This window comes from Silene latifolia, chromosome 2 (genome assembly GCF_048544455.1).
Source record: "Silene latifolia isolate original U9 population chromosome 2, ASM4854445v1, whole genome shotgun sequence".
NCBI classification, from domain to species: Eukaryota; Viridiplantae; Streptophyta; class Magnoliopsida; order Caryophyllales; family Caryophyllaceae; genus Silene; species Silene latifolia.
In genome coordinates, this window is record NC_133527.1 from 143,551,223 (window position 1) to 143,574,286 (window position 23,064).

Below are 23,064 nucleotides of genomic sequence, written 5' to 3' on the forward strand. Positions count from 1 at the left end.
CGGCCGGGTGAATCCGGTGACGACCGCCCGTCTCCCTATGCCTGTTTATGCTCGCCATCAGCAGCAGTAGCAGCATCACCATCAGTGGGAGACCTAGAAGCCGACTTGGCAGCTTCAGCTGCCTTTGCCCTCTCAGCTTCCTCCCTGGCCGCTTTCACCTTTTCAGCATGGGCCGCCTTCTCCGCAGCCTCCTCAGCGGCCTTCGCAGCCTCTACCTTCTCCGCAGCCTTTACCTCCGCAGCAGCCGCCTTCTCATCAAGAAGTCGGTCAAAATCCTGCCACTGGAAGGGGTCTTTGGGAAAGAGCTCTCTGATTACTTCCCTGGTGGCTTCTTCGGCCTGGTCCCGGTATTGGGCGCACATGTTAGGGATGATGACAGTTTGGAGCGTCTCAATGTCCTTCTCCCTCTGGGAGAGGATAGCCCTTGTGTTCCTGTGTCCCTTCGCCTGAGCCGAATACAGAGACTTCCATTCTTCCCTCTTACCAACCGCAGCGTCGTAAGCGCCCTGAAGCTTGTCCCGCTCCTCCCGCAGCTTAGCGGCATCGGCCAAGATGACCTCAACCTTGGCCCTCTCGGCTAGGACCGCCTTCTCAGCATCCTCCCTGAGCTTTCGCTCAGCGAGGAAATCATTTTCGGCGGCCTGGAGGTCCTTCTTCGCCTTCTCGGCCTCTTGCTTAGAGGCATCAAGATCGAGCCTAAGCCGTTCAACAGCAGGAGCAGCTCAAGCCATGACCATTTCTTGCTCCATAATATGAGCGCCGGCCAGTTCATTCCACTTCGCCAGCTTCTTGCACAACCTTGTGCCTTCCGCCACAAGCTGAGCGGCGGAAGGCTTCAGGGAGGAGGAGTCGACGATGACATTTTGATTGCCCATCTACACTGGCCGCTTCTCCAATTGCCGTTCAGTGAGAGGGACGGCTGGCAGCGGTTGATCTACAAAAAGTTCGGACAAAGCATCCATGTCAACATTCATTGACATGTCAGAAAGCCTGTCATCAGGAATGCCTAACGAACCTGCTAAATCTGAGCCACAGGTTAGATCCGTACCAGCCTTGGCCTTCTTGGTCGGAGGCCCCTTTTCTTTACCTACCTCGAATAAAGAAATGCGCGGCGGACTCGGTCTCTTTTCTCTTATTCAAAGAAGGAGGAGCCTCCGCAACAGTGACCTCCTCCTCAACATCGATGACCACCGGCTGCTTTTGGACCACAGGGATTGAAGACTGAGCCGGAGTTGACGCCGTCGCCGCCATAGACGTTGTCTTTGGTTTGCGGCGCGGCACGTTACTGGCAACCTTCACCTGAGCCGCCGTCACATCCAGTGCCTTCAACTGCTGGTCCATAAGTTCGTTAGGAGCCGGTCGGCGATCACATGTCTGGGCCTTAGGATGCAGCTCAACAACTCTCCCGTTCTCGTCAAGTCCCAACCTCGGAGAGCGAGAGAGACAAAGCGATCTTGGGCCAAATCGGTCTGCAAAAGAAACAAAGCAGGAGTTAAACAAAGGAAATAAACCAAGATTCAAAATACAGAAACATAAAAAGCAAAGATGGGCCTCACACCGACCCCACTCACCCTGTTTCAGGGCCGGTATGAGGCCGACGTGGCAGAGCAGCTCATCCTGAAGAACGATCTGCGTCGGGGGCATCCATCCCTTCGGCGTCCCATCTTTCTCGGCCTCAAACAGCCTCATTGCCCGTTTTTCATCCTCATTAAGATAGACCTTCGAGGCGTCCATCTTAAGCTTATTCCGGGAGACGTATCTGTCATGCTCCCCTTTACTCTCGCACCGCAAATTGACGCGGTCCTGGAAGGACCGGGGCAGCGGATAGTCCTCCGGAACCTCAACGTATACCCACCGCTCCCTCCAGTCCTTGCAAGACGTCAGCTTGGAAATGGTGACGAAGCCCGGCTCGGTTTGTATGATGTACCACCCCTGGCCGCCTAGGGTAGATTGTTTAAGATGATGGAGCCGGCGGAAGAGGTTCATCGTCGGGGCCTCCCCTTTGAAAAGACACAACCATACAAAGCCAACAATCGTCCTGATGGCCAACGGATGCAGTTGGGCCACGGCGACATTCATCGCCTTAATAATAGCAGCAACGTATTCATTCAGAGGAAACCGGGGCCCATACTCCCGGTGTCTGATGTATACGCCGATACAGCCCGCGGGAGGGCAACAGACGGCTTGACCCTCCTCAGGGATAACAATTCTATACCCCCTGTCGAAGGAGTAATGGTGTTCAAAAAGTTCAGAACCGGAGCAGCTGGCGAACTTGTTCGTCCAGGCACGGTCAGGACTGATCGAGCAGGCATCACCGTGCCCCGAAATAAGCGGCCTCCTTACGACAGAAGGGGTCGCCTCATCATCATCATCATCACCCTCCTCATCATCATCCTCGAAACCCTCCAAAAATTTTGGATCAATCTCAGGAGAAAGCGGCTTGGGACCCCCAAACCCTATCGGGGTGACAACCAGTGCCTCCTCTTCATCAGGACGCGGTGGTTCGCCCCCCGGCGCAGAAGTACTAGGTCCAGCATCAGCAGAAGACATGACAACAAATACTTAACAAATAAAAGTTGAAAAATTTGTTTGTTTACCTTGGAAAAGTGTTACGCCGAGTAACGCTTTGAAGTGTAGAGAGAAGTTTCTTCGAAGAAAGCTAGAGAGAAGAAATTTTTTTTTGAGAAAATGAATTTTTGGTGGCCAAAATCAGGGGCTAACTGCTCTATTTATAGAGCAAAGCCCATGAAACGGACCAATCACGGTAAAGCCCATGAAGCTTCAACCAATCAATGCCAAGCCACGTGTCAGACATGCAGCCACAGAATGTCAATCGACATACAGTTACAAATCTTCTTTGACACGCTCCTTGGCAGAATGTCAATCGACGTATCTTCTCCAACACGCTCCTTGGTATCTACTTGCCAAACGGCCCGCTGTTCAACCAAGCTTGGCAGCACCGGCCGGGGGCAATCAAAGCACACGGCACTCTCAACCTCGGTCTCAGCCAGCGCCATTTTCTTTTCCACATTTGATGTCCATTACACATCCATGTGGAGGGGGGATATGATACAGCCTTAGCAGAACTAAGCCGAGGAAGAAGAAGTCGGGGAAGAAATTCAACTTGCGCAGAATACGCTCAACACTCATCGAAGGTCCATACCACGGCATAGACTACGCTGGGGGAAAATTGATGGGGCATATTCTGCACCCGCTGACTGAGTCAACATATTAAGCAAGGTCAAAGACATCCACAGCAAGTCAACGTATTAGACAAAATTTAACGACGCAAAGATGTCGGCTGTCACTTGGGTCTCGGCTAGGCAACTAGCCAGTAGGAGACATATCTGCGTACTCACATCCAAGACCCCTCGGCATGGAGTCAACTCGGCCACCGGCCCGCCATGGGTCCCTCGGCCGAGTGTAGAATAGTCTTTCCACCTGCTCTGCCACTTGGCCACTTGGCCACTACGTGACAAAAGGTGAAAGTCTATAAATACTCCACTTCTCTCATTGAGAAAAGGATCCGAAAATAATCGAATAATCCACAATTCATCTCACAATACACTAATCTGGTATAAAATCCCTTATCTCTCTACAATATACTTTGCCAAGTAACACACAACTTAATCTCTTTAAGTTTACTGACTTGAGCGTTGGAGTGAGTTCGCTCGGTACCATGCCGAGCCCTCAGTTTGTTCATTGTTTCAGGAGAGCCCGAAAGGAAGAGTCAAGCAAAGTAATCATTCTACAAGCTTACGTGGTAACAAATCCTGCTCCGGAATTACACTCGGAACAAGACAGTTATGAGTTTTACAAAAAATAAAAAGAGTTATACAAATTGTTAACAAGAGTTATACACTCTGTGAAGTACATTTATCCATATATGGGTAAGAGTTGTACTTAAAGCCACTGAAATTATAATTCCTTCTAAAAGCCACTTTTAAATATTGGATATGTTGCCATGAACAGAAGTCATCAAAATAATGTAAAAGAGTAATACAACATTAGCTTGAAATTTCACACACCATATTACTAAAGTTATACAATCTAGAAGGTGCAATCCCCCTTCAAAATAGACAAAAGCTAGCTATTAAATACCCCTTCCGTCTCACAAGATTTTTTACCTTTTAAAGAAAAAAAGATTGTAAATAATTTGTTGAGATGGAGGTATTTTTCTACTGCCTACTACTACAGCATGTTAAGTTTCTCTATTCTTCTTCTTCGTCGTCTTCGTCTTCTTCTTCTTCTTCCTCTTCCTCTTCTTCTTCATCTACTCCTTCAGATGCTGGTGAAGACGGTGGATGCTCAGAGAATGGGTTAGGGCAGTTCCGTTTATCGTGGTGTGCCATTTGTTTACAGTTACTACACATGCGCTTTGGCTTAGAAGCCAAGGCAATGGCTTTAGCCTTAGCTGACACCATTCTTTTACCGCTGCCTTTGTTTTTCGATTGTTTTGGTGGAAGTATTGTTACCTCGTCATCAAGGGGGGCAACCAAGGATTTGCTCAAATTCCTGTTGCTTTGTTAAATCCTTCTTGTACGGTAAAAGTTTCTTCTTGAACTCTCTAATTAACGAGCTTAACTTCACAACTTCAGTCTCACTCGTGCCACGAAGTAAACCAATGGTTGCATGAACTTCTGACCACAACTTCACCATCGCAACTTCTTTTGCATCAGCGCTACTATTTGTTTCCATTTGTTCACCATCACATTCTGATAATCTGAATTGCAATGCATCCTGTCTCCATCTTGTAGAAACGTAATCAACTGGAATTGTCTTCATGCCGTTAGCCGACAAAATCCATACTATATGTCGGCACGAAATCCCATCCTTTCAAACATCATACAAACAGCACTTTGTGCCTTGTGTCCCCGTAATCCAATTAAATTATGCCGTTAGTAGTCGTATACATATAATAATAAGAGTTAAACATTATCACGTAGAGTTATACATATGGCAACAAGAGTTATACATTCTGAAAGCTACGATTATTCAAACTCTAATCGAGTTATACTACAAATAGTCATAGCTCAGTGAAAAATTGAATAACTTCTAATGTTATTCTGAAAGTAGAGTTATACATATGGCAACAAGAGTTATACATTCTGAAAGCTAAAGTTATTCAAAATGTAATCAGAGTTATACTACAAATGACAACAGTTTAGTGAAAACTTGAATAACTTCTAATGTTATTCTGAAAGTAGAGTTATACATATGGCAACAAGAGTTAGACATTCTGCAAGTAGAGTTATGCATATAATAAGAAAAGTTATACATTCGAAAATTTAAGTTATTCAAAATGTTGTCGATTTATACAAAGAGATAATCTGCAGTTCATCGAACAATTGTATAACTTCTATGTTCAGACAATGTAACTTTGGCACTATATCTAGCAACTTCATTCAACTACCACATAAAGTTGATGCCAAAATGTTGTTACCTGGTTGTACTCTACGTTGAAACTTTTCTCGCGATTGAATCCTTTACGACAGTCACTTCAACTCCATTGACTTCAAAGATAGCCCCCGGTCTTACATGTATCGATTGAGCAAATGACCTCTAGTTAGAATTCCTTGAAAACCTCACGGGTATAAACATCCGACGCATATTCCTCTATGGGTAAATGCGTCCCCATTGCCGGTGTTGAGTGTCGGTTTTCATGGTCAAGTCTCTTCTGCGTGCCGCCGTTGATGGTCCATAGCGCTTTCAAAACGCATCCAAAACTCCACTAACGTGCACGACTTCGCTCGAACTTCTTAAAAAAACTATTAATGCTCTCTGATCTCTGGGTTGTCCTCATTACACCACCCATGTTCAAGTCCCTGCAATGTGCCATCACCCATTGGCTCCTTTTATCGTACCCTTCTGTAAACCACTCTTCGTTCACAAGACCATGCGCTTCCATTATTTCTGCCCACCTAGCGTCAAAGTCGTCTGCTTCTATGTTGTCGTCCCATATAATGTTGTTCAACTTCTGAACGAACTCCTTATAATCCTCCCTTGTCACCCCGACCTTTGATGGCACCTTGTTCATTATATGCCACATGCAAAATCGGTGGCGTGCAGTCTTGAAGGCAAGAGGTACGGCCTTAATAATGCTCGGGTCCTGATCTGTGATAATGTACTTGGGTTCCTTTCCTCCCATAGCATTCAAAAACCTGTTGAAAACCCACTGGAAGGATTCATGGTCTTCAAGGGCAATCAATGCCCCATAGAATGTCACTGATCGCTTATGGTGATCTATGCCAGTGAATGGCATGAAAATCATATCGTACTTGTTTGTTGAGTATGTTGGGTCGTACGACACTGCATCTCCAAAAACGGAGTAGTTTTTTCTAGCGGTTCAAAAGCCCATATTGCGCTTCAAGGTCATTATCCTTGTCAACTTCATAATCAAAATAAAACCCCTGCCTATTTTGTGCCATATTCTTGAACCGGTCAATGAACAATTGACCGTCCCGTTTATGGATGAAGCACTTCACATCTCGGTGGAAGTTCTTAAAATTAGTTAAGGATGCACCAATGTTCTCGAACCCGTTTACGAACTCCTTACACATGTTGTACGTCCTAGTTGCTCCTATCCTCAACGCAATGGACAACAAATCCTTATCGATCTTGATTAATAACCATGAATTCCTCAACTATAACTCTTTCAGCTATTCTTATAACTTCTTGAAACATATGCATAACTCCATTGATTGATTGTGCATCTTCTTATTAATTTTAACTCTTAGGTTTACATAACTCTATCATCTCGGTGAATAACTTTAGAAGTTTGCCATTCAATTAGTGGATGTTTGTTTAATAGTAAACTAACCCTTGAGTTGTACATTATCAAGTACTTGTGAAAATCTTCTATGTTCCGCGACATCTTTTGAAACTGACGATCCTCACTCGATACAAGCTCGTGATTATGCCCCATGTGGAATCGGTCAATTACTAGTACTCCATTCTTCATAAATAGCCTGACATGTGCTTTACACCCTACCCTCTTGACTGTATATTTCCTCTGGTTCGCAGTTCTTTTTCCCCATTGCATTTCTTCTTCCCTAATCCCGGTCTCATTTTTTTTATTACTGCCTCTCCTTTTGGGACATATGTGAATCCCTCTCTGTTGCAAACCAGCAACTTTGACTTGATTTCACCGTCGCGCGATTTTTTCGTCGAGTACTTCCGAACATCAAACCCGGACGCCAATGCATAAACTTTATAGAATGTCACTGCCTCGTCGATTTCAAAAAATTGTTGCCCTACACAAGGTGTAAACTCCGCTGCCAAATGCTTACAATACTCAGTTCCCGCTGCCTTACGACCATCTGAGCAGAATCAAACATCCATGAAATGATTAAGAAATACATAACTCTACACATATACTGTATAACTCTATGTACAGACTGTATAACTCTGGACACATACTATATAACTTTGGGTATATAACGTATAACTCTTACCATATCATGTATAACTATATTCACACTCTGTATAACTCTAGGTAGATACTGTATAACTATAGTCACACTCTGTATAACTCTAGTCACAGTTTGTATAACTCTAGTCATACAACGTATAACTCTAGTCACAGTCTGTATAACTCTAGTCATACAATGTATAACTCTAGTCATTTCATGTATAACTCTAGTCACACTGTATAACTCTGGGTACAAAATGTGTAACTGTAGGCAGATAATGTATAACTCTAGTCACAGTATTTATAATTCTAGTCATACAATGCATAACTCTAGTCACAATCTGTATCACTCTAGGCATACAATGTATAACTCTAGGCATTTGATGTATAACTCTAGTCACACTGCATTACTCTAGGCACAGACTGTAAAACTCTAGTCATACGATGTACAACTCTAGCTACACAATGTATAACTCTAGGCAGAGACTGTCAGATGTATAACTCATTCTACACAATGTATAACTCTTAGCATATAATGTACAACTCTAGGTATATAATGCATAACTCTAGGCATACTTTATATTCTAAGAGTTATACATTTAATGAAACGGCACAATATATGGAATGCAAAGGGTTATAAGATTTGAAGCAGGGATATGGCACAACTTCCTAAACAAAATTCGTATTAATTTAAGCATCAAACCCCAAACATATTAATTAAAAAACAACTTAAAGGACACATTACTAATTATAAATTCATCTCATTATCTCAATAACCAGTCCATTAAATCCCTATCTCCACCCTAAACTCCAAACCCTAAATCTTTAAAACCTAATAAACTCCAAACTTCCTTCAATAATGAATGATACCATTCATTTAACATGCATTATGACCGAGTACAACAAAATTTTCATACGCCGCTTGCAGGAAATCGAGAGGAAGTACAGGCTCTTCCTTGAGGATGCTCGGATCGCACTCAAGGACGCCAAAAAAAATGGCTTGTTAGAGCCGCAGATCATGCAGCTATTAGAAGATATTACATCTGCGGAACGAAACCTCCAAATAGCAAAGGAGGAGAGGATGCATATCATAGAAGAGAATGCATCCCTATATGAACATCTAAGAATTGTATTTTTAGCAATGCATTAAGTTTATGTATCTATATCTATTAATTAAGTTCATGTATGTTAAATGTGGATTTGTTTTACTATCCTCTTCTTTGTTTTATTTAATTTAATTTGTTTTACTAACAAACGCAGAAAAACTAAGCGAATAATAATTACAGAAAAAACAATGACGGAGAAAAACACATGCAAATAACATGTATAACTCGGGCACGAATGTATAATCTGCAGGCATTTAATGTATAACTCTAGGCACAGTCTGTATAACTTTTAGCATATAATGTATAACTCTAGGCATATAATGTATAACTCCAAACACAGTCTGTATATGCTAAGAGTTATACATTATATTCTAAGAGTTATACATTATATGCCTAGAGTTATACATTGTTGAAAGAAATGTAGATCTATATACACTAACATATTCATATATGTTTATAAATTAATTTGTCATAAAATTAATAAAGGTCTTATGCATGCAAACATTAATTAAAAGAGAAGAAATCATGTTCTTACATTGTTGTTTTCGGTTTTATGGGCACAAAAGAAATCTCCTTTTCTTTTGTTCTTGAGCTTTCCTTTAATGGAAGAAACAAGATCCAAGTGTAGGATCTCTCCCTAAGCTTTATACCCAAGGCTTTCTCTTAATCAAATTAATATAATATGAGCTAGTAGAATATTAATCTTGTAGAAAATTGATCCAAAATATTTATAAACACTTAAATATTTCGGTTTTGATGGAGGAAGAAATTGGGAGCTTTTATCTCTCTAAAACTCTCTTATTTTAGATAAGTTGTTGAATGAATGAATAATCACCTTACATTATAGTCTAAGAGGTAAATTAAGGGGAAAAACAATTAGTTTTTCCCTCTTAAAAAACCGGACCAAGGGGGAGTGGGAGGGGAGCCAATGCATGCATACATTTGTCTTCACAATGTTTAGTAGGCTTGCATGGCTACTAAAGCATGTAATGATTGTGTTTACCACTTAATAAAACAACCACAATATTAGCTTAAACCTCCTCTTATTTTCGGCACATATGTTAATATGGAATCCATATTATTTTTGTCAATTGTCAATATGTCACATGTCATATGTGACATAAATTTGTTATGTATTTTTAACATATTAAAAATCAACGTATTAATAAACATACGTCACAAACAAAAATCGACTTAGTAATTTCATAATTACTTGTGCCAAAATATTTTACCATTTATAAATTACAACCGATTGTATTTATAACAATTCATTCAAATTTAATTGTTATATTAAACAATTATTTCATCCGAGTAATGATACAATTCAATTACTCAGACCGTATCTCATTTAATCATATTTCAATTTGATACGTAAATTTTACTTCCAAAATCGTCCGTCAATTTTCAAGTAATTTAATTAACTCGCAACATTATACGATTAATTAAATAATCAATTAAGAGTATTGCCCTTTAGGTATGACCTAGGGGTCAATCGATCACCACCGTCACACGACAAGAATGTCAAACTCTAGTCAGCCAATCATTACCGATATATGTTGACCAGTTGACAGTAACAATATTACTTCCCAATTGTATTCTTCAAAATGAGATTTAATAATGATTTTAAATCATATGATCGCACTATTGTTGAGGACACATTTCCCAACAATCTCCCACTTGTCCTCGACAAGTGTGCGTCACCAATTCTCTTGTCCTATTACTATCTCCCACTCAATGCAAGGTGTCTTTCGGTCGTACTTGCAAGTGATCATATCGAGAGTGGTTTCCTCGATCCGGAGAATAACCGATTGACCGGATTTATCCACTGGATACCTTCCGAGCGTGGCCACGCATTTACGCTTCATTACTCCTCGAGTGGCCCCGAGATATTGTTATAACCCTGACAAGGGGATGGACAATTCCTATCGCACTCATTCCCTTCGACTAGCCACAGCCATCATAACCCAAAATATGCCCATTTGACCCCATTTACGAAGGTCGTAGTAACACAAATCAAAGTTAATCTGAAATTGTGCCATCTTAGGTGAATAGTCTTTAGTCAAAAGAATCGACTCATTAGAATACTATAGCAGCTCTCGCCACGACCAGGCTATATAAATTTGCCAGAACTCTATAAGCGGTCATAAGGCCCGACAAAAAGTTCCTAACAGTCTGCCTATGTGATCGACTAGTCATCTCACATGACTCTATGGCATTTGAACTTGCCATCAATCGCATCACACTCTAGTCACTTCGAGATGTCACCTCATACAAGTGACTATGGGCGAATACAATGTTAATCCGTGTTCACTTTAACGGGGTTCAATTGTCACTACAACCCGTTTGGATGTAACAAGGTATAAAAGAAGTTTTTAAAGAAAAACTCGAACGACAAATGCGATTATCACATATGAATAGTCAATGCCTGATTACTATTTCATATTCTATAATCTAATTTGATCTTGTATGTAGTTGTTAATTTCAATTCAATTGAAATGACATGACTCATCATGTTTAGCCTTTGAGAAGGCTTTGGTTAGTAGGTTTTATCAATTTCTTGTACCTTACTCAACCTTACTACATACTTGTTTTCCTTTGTAATGTATACATTTGCATCACAAAACTTTCTGAGTACGTGTCGAGATCCAATCAAGACATAGGCCCTCTTAGCCTAAGAATAGCTCCCACTGGTTTCACAGTGTGCGGGACCCATCCTCTTGCACATCTCATGATTGCAAGTGTACTCAATTTCCGTTATAAATATCTCTCATTGTTCTTCATTGCCTAGAACGATTCTAGAAAATCTACTTCTTAATTATCATAGCAACAATGGTATCTTAACCATCCTAATGTGTTTTGATTATGGTTTTGTCGGAACCCATGCGCAACCTCAATTGTCAATTGTCACTTGTGTAACACCCTTACACAAAATTGCATCATAAACACTTTGCTTTACTTCCTTAATGCTTCTGCAAGCACTTAAGGGTAATCTTTATATACTAGGTAAAGATTACTTAAATTCGATTTTGAAAACAATTCATCATACTCAAAGTATATGAAGTGTTGCACATCATTTCTTTTTAATTGATTTGGCAGCGGAAGCAAATGAAATCAATCAAATATGTTCAATTTAATTGAACTAGTCATGAATCTTATCAACATAAGACTTCTTACTGGCGCTAATATCATGTGAATTTATCTTCATAGATCCGGATATTAAAGATGTATTATATTACTCCAAAAGTCTTAAATCATTCTTAATGATCAATATGTCATTCGCATATCGGACTAATTAAAATTTCCGTAACTCCCACTAAACTCTATGTATAAACACAACTTCTCGACTTATCGAGAAATGTTTTATCACATGATCAAAATTTTGATTCCAACTCATTGATGTCCTACATAAGATCCTCTCTTAAGTTTCACATTATCTTAGGATTGCAAGAATCTACTAAACTCAAGACATGTATTGAATACATTCCTTCTATTGAAGAAGTGGATTTTAGATTCACCCGCTATGTATTTCATAATAATAAAACACAATCCCTAAGAAGATCCAAATAGGCTTAAGCATTTCAATTGGTGCAAAACCCTTTGCAACCAATCAAACTTTGAAATCTGTCTTTATTAGTGCAAAACCCTTTGTCACTAATCAACCAATCTTGCTTTGAAATATCTCTTTATTAGTGCAAAACCCTTTGTCACTAATCAAGCCTTTTATTGAGTTGTGACTTAAACATTCTTATGTAAGTCACAAGTTCATTACTTTCCAGAAGTAATCAATCTTGAATCAAACAATTTCTTTGTAAGTTATAAGCTCTTTACTTTCTTAAAAGTAGCATGAATTCATCATTTTTAACAAGTGACGAATTTAACCTCCTAGGTTTTGAAGAAACAATGTCTTACATGAAACGTCTCAGGTAGCCAAGAAAGACCAGTTTCTTGCTTTTTAACATTCTTTGTGGCTCTTGAATAATTTCTCCCACTCTGTCTTCTAGAAATAGACTTGTATTTTTAGAAAGACAGCTTCACGAGCCACAAACCCGGTGCACTCGTGATAATTGAAAGGGAAAAATGAGCATTTGTTTCTTGTGAAAACTTACAAACATGGTACCTTACCATATCATATCTCATATGATTCGTTTTAGTGGAAAAAAAATTTAGACAAAAATGATAAAATCCCCAAAAGGATCAAGTAACTCAAAGTAACTTGATAGAAGTCCAAACCATATCGAATAGCATTTGATTTCTTATCTAATCACACATTATTCCATAATGCATGCGAAGAGAGATTAACTTGTGATGCTATATCACAATTCATTTGGCTTATATCAAAGTCTTCACTTTGATAATCCCATCACGACTAAATCGTGATTCCTTGAACTCTTTGAAATTCTTCAAAGATTTCTCCTTTTACCTTAAATTATTAAGTGAACATATTAGCGTCAACTTAAATCGTTGGTAAAAGAAAATGATCAACCTATTTTGGATCAATGATTTACAACCTCAATCTCCTTTTCAACCAAAAGGCACGAGATATCTTGCTTTGAATACAAGATACGCATATACCATTAACAATCTAATGGTTTCAAGAGTACTCGATAACTCTTTGCGTTCATAATTCCAGAAACTAAGGTTTGATCTTGGGTTACCAATTTGAGTCTTGCATCATCTTCATGATATATTATTCTAGTTTGGTTTAGAATATATTCACCTTGATAATGGGCTAGCCATACATCAAATCGTGGTGTATAGGATCACAAACGTGAAAACCTCTTTTGTATCGTAACAAGTTTGTATTCTAATTTAGAGTTTATGTACTTAATAGTCACAATTAAGCATAACTCCAAACCCAAAACTAGATTTAGTACACAATGACTCTATCTCTCGACTTCATTGTTGCTAGTCGTCATATTCTATTCATCCTATGTATCCAACACAATGATGAAAACCTCCACTGGTTTCTAATATTGACGAAGTAGTATTAGCAAAATTTTATGTTTAATCAAATAAACATTTAAAGAAGAAGGTCCCATTAGATGTCCCACAACTAACTTGTTGATTCTTCAATAATTTGGGGTAGTTTCCTTTCTTGTGTCCAACATTTAAGACAATGGAAACTTTATCGGTTGGGATTGATAGGTTTAGTATCGCTATTCTCAACAACTTTACTTTTAACATTACCTTGTATCAATTCCATTATAATCTTGACTTCTTGAACCTCGTCCTCATCTTAACGGTTTAAGAGAATGCTCCCACTTAATTCAATGAGTCTTTGCTTTGAGAAGCAAAATTGAATTCATGAAGATTTCTCTTCATTTGTTCGTTTAGTCTTAAAACTTTCATTGAAGTGGTTGCGATATTTTGGTCAATTACGAATTCTGAAAATCGAATCACCAAAACAATTTATCGCTTCAAGGTACTTAATTTATTTAAGTATATGAAAAACAATCCATTGTAAGTAGATGTGTTAGTCAAGAATCAAAAACCTGTTTGATAATGAATAACTTTAATCTATACTCTTTACAAGAGATCCTTAGCAATGGTTCATTTGAGGTTTTAGAAGCAAACTCATATTGTCTTTAGTTACGATATTTTAATGGAGATTTGAATCAAAAATCGAAATGATATCGTATATGAATTGTGGTAAAGAAATAGAACAATATTATAACGGAATAGTGGAAAACTCAACATTTATCGTTTTAATAATAATACTTGTAAATAACAAGTAAAGCATTTACATAGTGACCTCTACCCAACTATGATAAATGATTCCAAGACCCAAATTCATATCGACTTAGGCACGGTATGGCCGATGAAACCCTTATCAATATAACTCGGTGGATTAACGCTTTAATCGATTCTACTTTTAGAACTTTTGGTCGATAAAATTACTCTAATATTTATCTATAGCCCGGAACACATGCAACTACGGTCGCGAATATTTCCGTTGAGCTCAATCCAAATTTCGAATAAATGTGTCCATGATCCAAATCCACATCAACTTGGGCACGGTATGGCCGATGAAACCCTCATCAACATGGATTCGGTGGATTGACATTTATCACCCACTTCCCCTACGTAACAAGGTTTGTACCCCGGTAGGGCCGAGTGCACTCCCTCACGAAATAGGTTTTCATGGTTTCTACTATTTGGTAAGGCTATGTCTCAATTAATTGTTTTAGCGAGAGGTCATGTCAATTTATTATCTATCACGTTTTAAGTGAACTAAAGCGGTGAACTACGATAATTCTAATTGACATGGTCGATGAACTCGATAAAATGACAATGCATGTTTAGTTATGGCGATTTAGCAATGCATGTGACATAAAATAAAATGCAAGCATAAAAGTAAATAAATCCTAGTATGGCCTTTCCTAAAATAGAAAAACTCTTTAACTATTACATATTCGGAAACCAACTCCATTGGTCCCTTGAACTTCGGTTGTGGCACGCATCTCGAGGTAACACCGTCTTTATGTATCGCCATTCTTGAAGAAATCCGTCTTTAGGAACTCCGGAATGAATAAAATTACATAATAAATTACATAATTCCTATTATACATTTGTAACTAAAATAAAATAAATCTATTAAATTACAAAACGGTGATACGAGATCACAATAAAATTACAACCGAATTGATATTCCCATACATTTCGGGAAATACCAATTAAAATCTAAGGCCATACTAAGTAAAATTACATAATTCAAAATTACATAAATTAAAATTATGACAATCATAAAGAAAAAGCAGCATTATAATATGTATGAACATGCTCATTTTATGCTAAATCGCCTTTTAAATAGCCAATATCGTATATTACTCGGTTTTTACGGATTTGCGTGATTTCAACATTTTATAATCACAAAAATGCATAAACTCATATTTATGCATAAGTTAATTACCCTAACCTCTTAGGACTCAAAATATAGTCTTCACTAATAATTTGACCATAATTAACCCATATTTTATAAAATTGTTCATAAATGGACCAAAATTACAAAAATAAGCTATTAAACTTCAAATAAATCACAAAATTTCAAATAAATTTGAAATTTGAAATTTAAACTCATGAACATTCTGGAAAAATACCATGACACTCATAATGTTCAAAATCTTAGGTTAAAAATTTCGAAAATTTTCCCGAAAAACAATGTTGCGGTTTATCGATTTTTAATAAAATAATCATAAAAACATGGAAAAATTATATCCATTAACATTTCAATTTTAGATCTGAAAAAGATAATAAAAAGCAACATTAGACGTTTTTCCTAAGTCATAGATTATGTTTTATTAATTTTTAACTAATAATGTCACTATTTATGCTATTTTTCTTCAAAAATCCATAAATCATGCAAAAGGACTTCTTTATGGCCAATTATTTTACACACATCTTGTAAAATTGCATGTGACAACATATAAAATTTCTATGACCAGATTCGAAATTTAACTCATATTAACCTATTTTTCACTTTAAATCCGAATTAAAATTGAAAAATCCATATTTCGAGCATAACAAGTCCAAAAATTATGAAAATTTACAGGTTATCTCAAAATAATATGTGTCACAACATATCCAAAAATCAATGAAAAATTCGAAGTATAGCTATTTTTAGACCAAAAATGACATTTTTACTCATAAAATCACATTTAAATGCCATTATTGTAAATTATGAACAATAAAAATCCGAAAAAATAACCAAAATATCCTAAAACACTTTAGGACCAGAAATATTAACATGCATGTAATGATTTCGTGATATATCATAATAACACAAATTTTACAAGTTTTATTTGTTATTCTTATAACTCGGAAAAACTTTTAACCAATTTGCATGCAAACAACCGTGGCTCTTGATACCGATTGAAAGAAATGTAGATCTATATACACTAACATATTCATATATGTTTATAAATTAATTTGTCATAAAATTAATAAAGGTCTTATGCATGCAAACATTAATTAAAAGAGAAGAAATCATGTTCTTACATTGTTGTTTTCGGTTTTATGGGCACAAAAGAAATCTCCTTTTCTTTTGTTCTTGAGCTTTCCTTTAATGGAAGAAACAAGATCCAAGTGTAGGATCTCTCCCTAAGCTTTATACCCAAGGCTTTCTCTTAATCAAATTAATATAATATGAGCTAGTAGAATATTAATCTTGTAGAAAATTGATCCAAAATATTTATAAACACTTAAATATTTCGGTTTTGATGGAGGAAGAAATTGGGAGCTTTTATCTCTCTAAAACTCTCTTATTTTAGATAAGTTGTTGAATGAATGAATAATCACCTTACATTATAGTCTAAGAGGTAAATTAAGGGGAAAAACAATTAGTTTTTCCCTCTTAAAAAACCGGACCAAGGGGGAGTGGGAGGGGAGCCAATGCATGCATACATTTGTCTTCACAATGTTTAGTAGGCTTGCATGGCTACTAAAGCATGTAATGATTGTGTTTACCACTTAATAAAACAACCACAGTATTAGCTTAAACCTCCTCTTATTTTCGGCACATATGTTAATATGGAATCCATATTATTTTTGTCAATTGTCAATATGTCACATGTCATATGTGACATAAATTTGTTATGTATTTTTAACATATTAAAAATCAACGTATTAATAAACATACGTCACAAACAAAAATCGACTTAGTAATTTAATAATTACTTGTGCCAAAATATTTTACCATTTATAAATTACAACCGATTGTATTTATAACAATTCATTCAAATTTAATTGTTACATTAAACAATTATTTCATCCGAGTAATGATACAATTCAATTACTCAGACCGTATCTCATTTAATCATATTTCAATTTGATACGTAAATTTTACTTCCAAAATCGTCCGTCAATTTTCAAGTAATTTAATTAACTCGCAACATTATACGATTAATTAAATAATCAATTAAGAGTATTGCCCTTTAGGTATGACCTAGGGGGTCAACTGATCACCACCGTCACACGACAGTAATGTCAAACTCTAGTCAGCCAATCATTACCGATATATGTTGACCAGTTGACAGTAACAATATTACTTCCCAATTGTATTCTTTAAAATGAGATTTAATAATGATTTTAAATCATATGATCGCACTATTGTTGAGGACACATTTCCCAACAATTGTAGAGTGTATTACTGTAGATCAAGAATGTATAACTCTAGTCATACAATTTGTAAAACTGTTACCTATATATGAATAACTGTACTTCACAGAATGTATAACTCTTGTACCCAATTTGTATCACTCTTGTTATTTTTTGTAAAACTCATAACTGTAATAAATTTTGCCTATCTCAAAACTGCAGTAATGTGTTTTGTAACTGTTGTACACAATTTATATAACTCTTGATATTTTTTGTATAACTCATAGCTGTCTAATAAACTTTGCCTTGTTTCATAACTGCAGTGATGTGTTGTATAAATCATGTACAAAACGTGTATAACTGTAATCATACAATGTATAACTCTATACACAGTCTGTATAACTCTAATCATACAATGGATAACTCTAGACACAGCCTGTATAACTCTATGCATTTAATGTATAACTCTAGGCACAATCTGTATAACTCTAGTCATACGATGTATAACTCTAGACACAGCCTGTATAACTCTATGCATTTAATGTATAACTCTAGGCACAGTCTGTATAACTCTAGTCATACGATGTATAACTCTAGCTACACAATGTATAACTCTTAGCATATAATGTATAACTCCAAACACAGTCTGTATGTGCTACGAGTTATACATTATATTCTACGAGTTATACATTATATGCCTAGAGTTATACATTGTAGAGTGTATTACTGTAGATCCAGAATGTGATGTGTTGTACAATTTGTATAACTCTTACCTATATATGGATAACTGCAATGATGTGTTGTATAACTCCTGTACAAAACGTGTATAACTGTAATCATACAATGTATAACTCTATACACAGTCTGAATAACTCTAATCATACAATGTATAACTCTAGACACAGCCTGTATAACTCTAGGCATATAATGTACAACCCTCCACATCCTATAACTTCACTTAATGAATGTATAATTTCAGCTATAACATGAATAACTATATCAAAATTGGTTCTTTAGTAAGATTTTTACGCACATTTTAGAGTTTGAATGACTCTGTTACCTGAAGCTGCAGGAAATTGTCAAAGAGTTTTACAAAAACCTCTGGACTTATAACACGATGAATATAAGAACTACATGTGTACACTGTATTATTGAAGTTATACAAATTTGGGTCAGAGTTTTACTAAAACCCACTGAAGTTATAATTCGTACTTGATCAAGCTTTTAAATTTCCATCATTTTTTGCCATCAACAACAAGCTACCAAAATGAAAGAACAAATCTGATGAACACCATGAAAGTACAACAAAGATTAAGAATAATGAACAGAAATTAAATAACTACAACCTACAATAATGAACATTAATCCAAAAGTACATATAGCACTTTATATTTGAACATCAAGCTACAATAATAACCTAGACACAAATAAGAAAGTAAACAACTCACCTTCGACGGCAACTTCAATCTGCATATGATCCACTTCACAAATACTGACTGTCATTTCCTGCTTGTTTCTCTGATGAAGAATGACAATTTATTTTGTCTTCAACAAAGCTAATGATTTTTAACGGATGAACGATAACGTACTTTATCTCATAACAATTTATTTATCTGATGATCACTGAAGTAGTTTTCCATTCGGGCTGAAATTTCTCTTATTTTTTTGATGATTTATATTGTATTTTACAGGATTTAGGATCGTTTTTGTGGGGATTTTTATGGGTTTTTGCATTTTGAGAGGTTTTGAATGGTGAAAAGAGGAGGGAAGCATGCAAAATGATATAGGAGGCTTTGTTTATTGCTATTGTCCGCGGGATTTGATATGGAGGCAGTACATTAACAGTGAAAGTGGTCCCTCTCTCACACAATCAGCATTTTCTTTTTTTTTTGCTCTAAAAAACACGCCCTCTCTCCTCATCTCATCCCTTCAATCTCTTCATCCAAGGGCTCTTATAAAAACTTAGGGCCTTATAAGGTATGAAGGCCTTATAAGAACCCTTATATATATATATATATCTATATATATACATATATATATATATATATATACATATATATATATATATATATACATATATATATATATACATATATACATATACATATATATATATATATATAGTTTGTGAATAGTTGTAGTTAGTGAATCTTAATTACTTTATTAGTGTCATAATTATTAGTAGTCAATAGTTTAGAACCTGGTTTTAGCATTACCGCATTCTCTTCGGTTCAACCTTAATTTACCATCTTACTAGTTACTACCCATTATATTGAGGTTAGCTTAGTGTCTTATTAGACTTATAAATCGCATATTTGTTGAGTAATTGGTAGTAACTAACGACCTGTAGATACCCAGTATCTGCACCTTCCAAAAACCACCCGATGATGATCGGACTATAACGTGTTTTTGATATGCGTACGTGAATTGACTATACATGAGACCGTTTAATGCACTAATCGGATATGAAAAATGATTTCAAAAGTTTTCCAACTTCATTTGCATTAAAATAACACTATTTAGAGTTAAAACCGTCTTCGGACCCAAAACCGACTCAGAAACCCGCAACTCGAGTCAACCTGAGTCAACCCGAGTCAACCCAAATCCCGAATGTCAAAAATAATGCCATGAATGTTTTCATCATGTCATTTCCATTAAAATGACCCTAATTAGAAGCAAAACCGACACCAGGCTAAAAACCGACTCAGAATTCAAATCCCGACTCACACGGGTCAAACCCGAGTCAAGCACACAAAACACCTACCTCAAGTAACACCAAAATCATATTATTAGATGCCCATATTGTTATACGACATCCTATTTGATTACCACAAATCAATAATGGATAGAGAATAGGCCACGTCCATATTGAAAGGGACAATACACCCACTTGTCTCACGAGGTGGCTCGCGCCTAAAGCAGGTGTCTGCTTAGCCTCTAAGCAAACACAACCGACCTACCATCCCACATTACTCTATAAATACCCACCTATCACACACCATAACACGCACGCAAGAGTCCGCCCCCTCACATCTCCCTTAAACTTCTATACTCGACTTCCTAAGTCAACAAATCGACACGTGTTTACGACCTACCGATCGTAAACACAAGCCTTATAAATTTTGTTTGGTACTGTCGCCGTGCATTCGACCGACCTATTCGACCAACTCAACTCATCAATCAACATGTTTTAATTAACATATTTTCAACATATTTTCAAAACCAAATCCTTTTTTAAGGCACTCTTTTAAACTTTTTTGATCGTGAGTAGTCGTTACGAGAAAACCGTCTCTAAAGTCGTCTACGTCGCAAGCATCAATAAACGTAAGTTTGAAGGTGTAAACAACTCATTTATTTCATGTCTTTACTGTTTTCCTAACTTTATAAACATGAACAATGCATAACACGATTCAAATATAGGTTAGACGAGCCAAAATCGAGTTTTGGCCTGAGACAGGAGCTCCTTGCTATGCAGGGAGGCTCGCGCCTCTTGTAGGTGCCCAGGTCAGACTCAACCGTGTTCGTTCTCGTCTTTCCTCTTTATTTCATTTCTTATTTGCAATCGTTTTTTACCATTTCAAATGTTTTAAATCGTTTTTATGACAAACTTTTTAACCATAAATTATAATCACCCTTGGTTCCATATACCATGACGGTTTAATCCGTGACTCGGTGATATTAATTGGTTAATTACATTTTAAAAGAAATTCTTTTCTTTTATTTACCATTTTAATTCATTTTTATGATAAACATATTTTGACCATTACAAAAATCATCCTTGGTTCCTTATACCATGACGGTTTATTCCGTGACTCGATGATATTATTGGTTAATTACATTTTAATGGGTATTTTAACCCCCTTTTATTTTATTTACCATTTTTCTTATTTGTTTACATTTTTAAATATATTAGTCATAATCCATAATCATCCTTGGTTCTTTATACCATGTCGGTTTAATCCGAGTACGATGACAAACTTGACTAATTACAAATAATCGAACTTAACATAATTAGTTTAAATCAAATATTTCCCATTACACATTTTACTATGCTTTTCAATCTTGTAAATCCGACAACGAATATTACTAATATTATAGTAATTATTCTGAGTCATGCAAATCATACTTGAAAATCATTTATTCACAAATACGGTTTTAAACAACCATTTTAACAAACAGGAGGCATCTCTTTGTTCGTCCCATGGCTCACGCCCCAAGAGGCCCTCTGCTTTCATATTTCAAAACCTGGACAGAACCCCTTACCTCGCCAATAGGCTCGCGCCTTAACAGGACTGCCTGGCACTATTCTGCCTCGTTTTTAGCACTTGTCTAGAACGATCCCGATTACGGTTAATCCGAATACATGACGGATCAGATTGACAAGCTTACGTTTTTACACTTTGTCATTTGACACCCTTTTTCAATAAATGGATCGTGTTAAGCATCATAACCCGGATTTGGTAAATGGATGTTTAATCTCCATTCTCACATGCAAATCACTCTAAATCCAACTTGACATCTTATACTTAATACTTGGATTAAATCAACCAACATAGAATTCACCGTTTTATCAACTCTTGCACTTAAACAACCACGATCGATCAGTAGAGGCCGCTAACGCGGGCGAGATTGGGTGTCCAGATAAAAGGGCTTCCCAATACGTACCCTCACCCCTTACTCAGAACTTTTGGATAGTGGATGGCCTTATTCAGGGCGTATGAGAGTCATTTTAGGCATAGAATGCTAAAAGGGGGACGAGTCCTTATCTTTAGTACCTATGTCAAACACCGCTTTTTGCCTTGGTTGACCTAGGTATAAAGTGGATTCAAACGGGTTCCAAGCATCCCACAAATTCTTGGTGGCGACTCCGAACATCTCTGCATCATTTCGAGACCTTTACCGAGACGAAACCGACCGATTTAAAGCGATCCGGTCGAAAGCATTTTTACGTCGCCGAGCGTGGCTTTCAAAAGACCGCTGCATGTCCATAGATTGGCTTGGCGTGCAGGTGGCCCATGTCCACAGATTTGGCGACTCCGCTGGGGAAAACTAGGACACTTATGTCGTTGTGATCCTTAGAGGTGAAACTCGAACGAGGTCGTGGTTAAAGTGCATTAATTGATACTACGGTCATAAGTCGGGTCCTTGTCCGGGCCCACAACCTAACCCTTTTCGACCAATTGGCTCTTCCCGTTGCCGTGAGTTTTCTCATCCCCGCGTTTCAAATCCCGATTGAGTTAAGCATGTCATTGACGTTACACATTTCTTTTTCGTCAAAGAGCTTTCATCACCTTCGAGCACGAGGCTAGGGCACCCTCCTTACACATTTTGTTTGGATTGGTATCCCTCTCGAAAATTGGGGTTTGATTGCTTGGTGCGTAACCCACCCTTATTAAGTCAAAACCCGTGTCAGCATTATGCATAATATAATGAACTGCGAGTGCTTATGTGTTA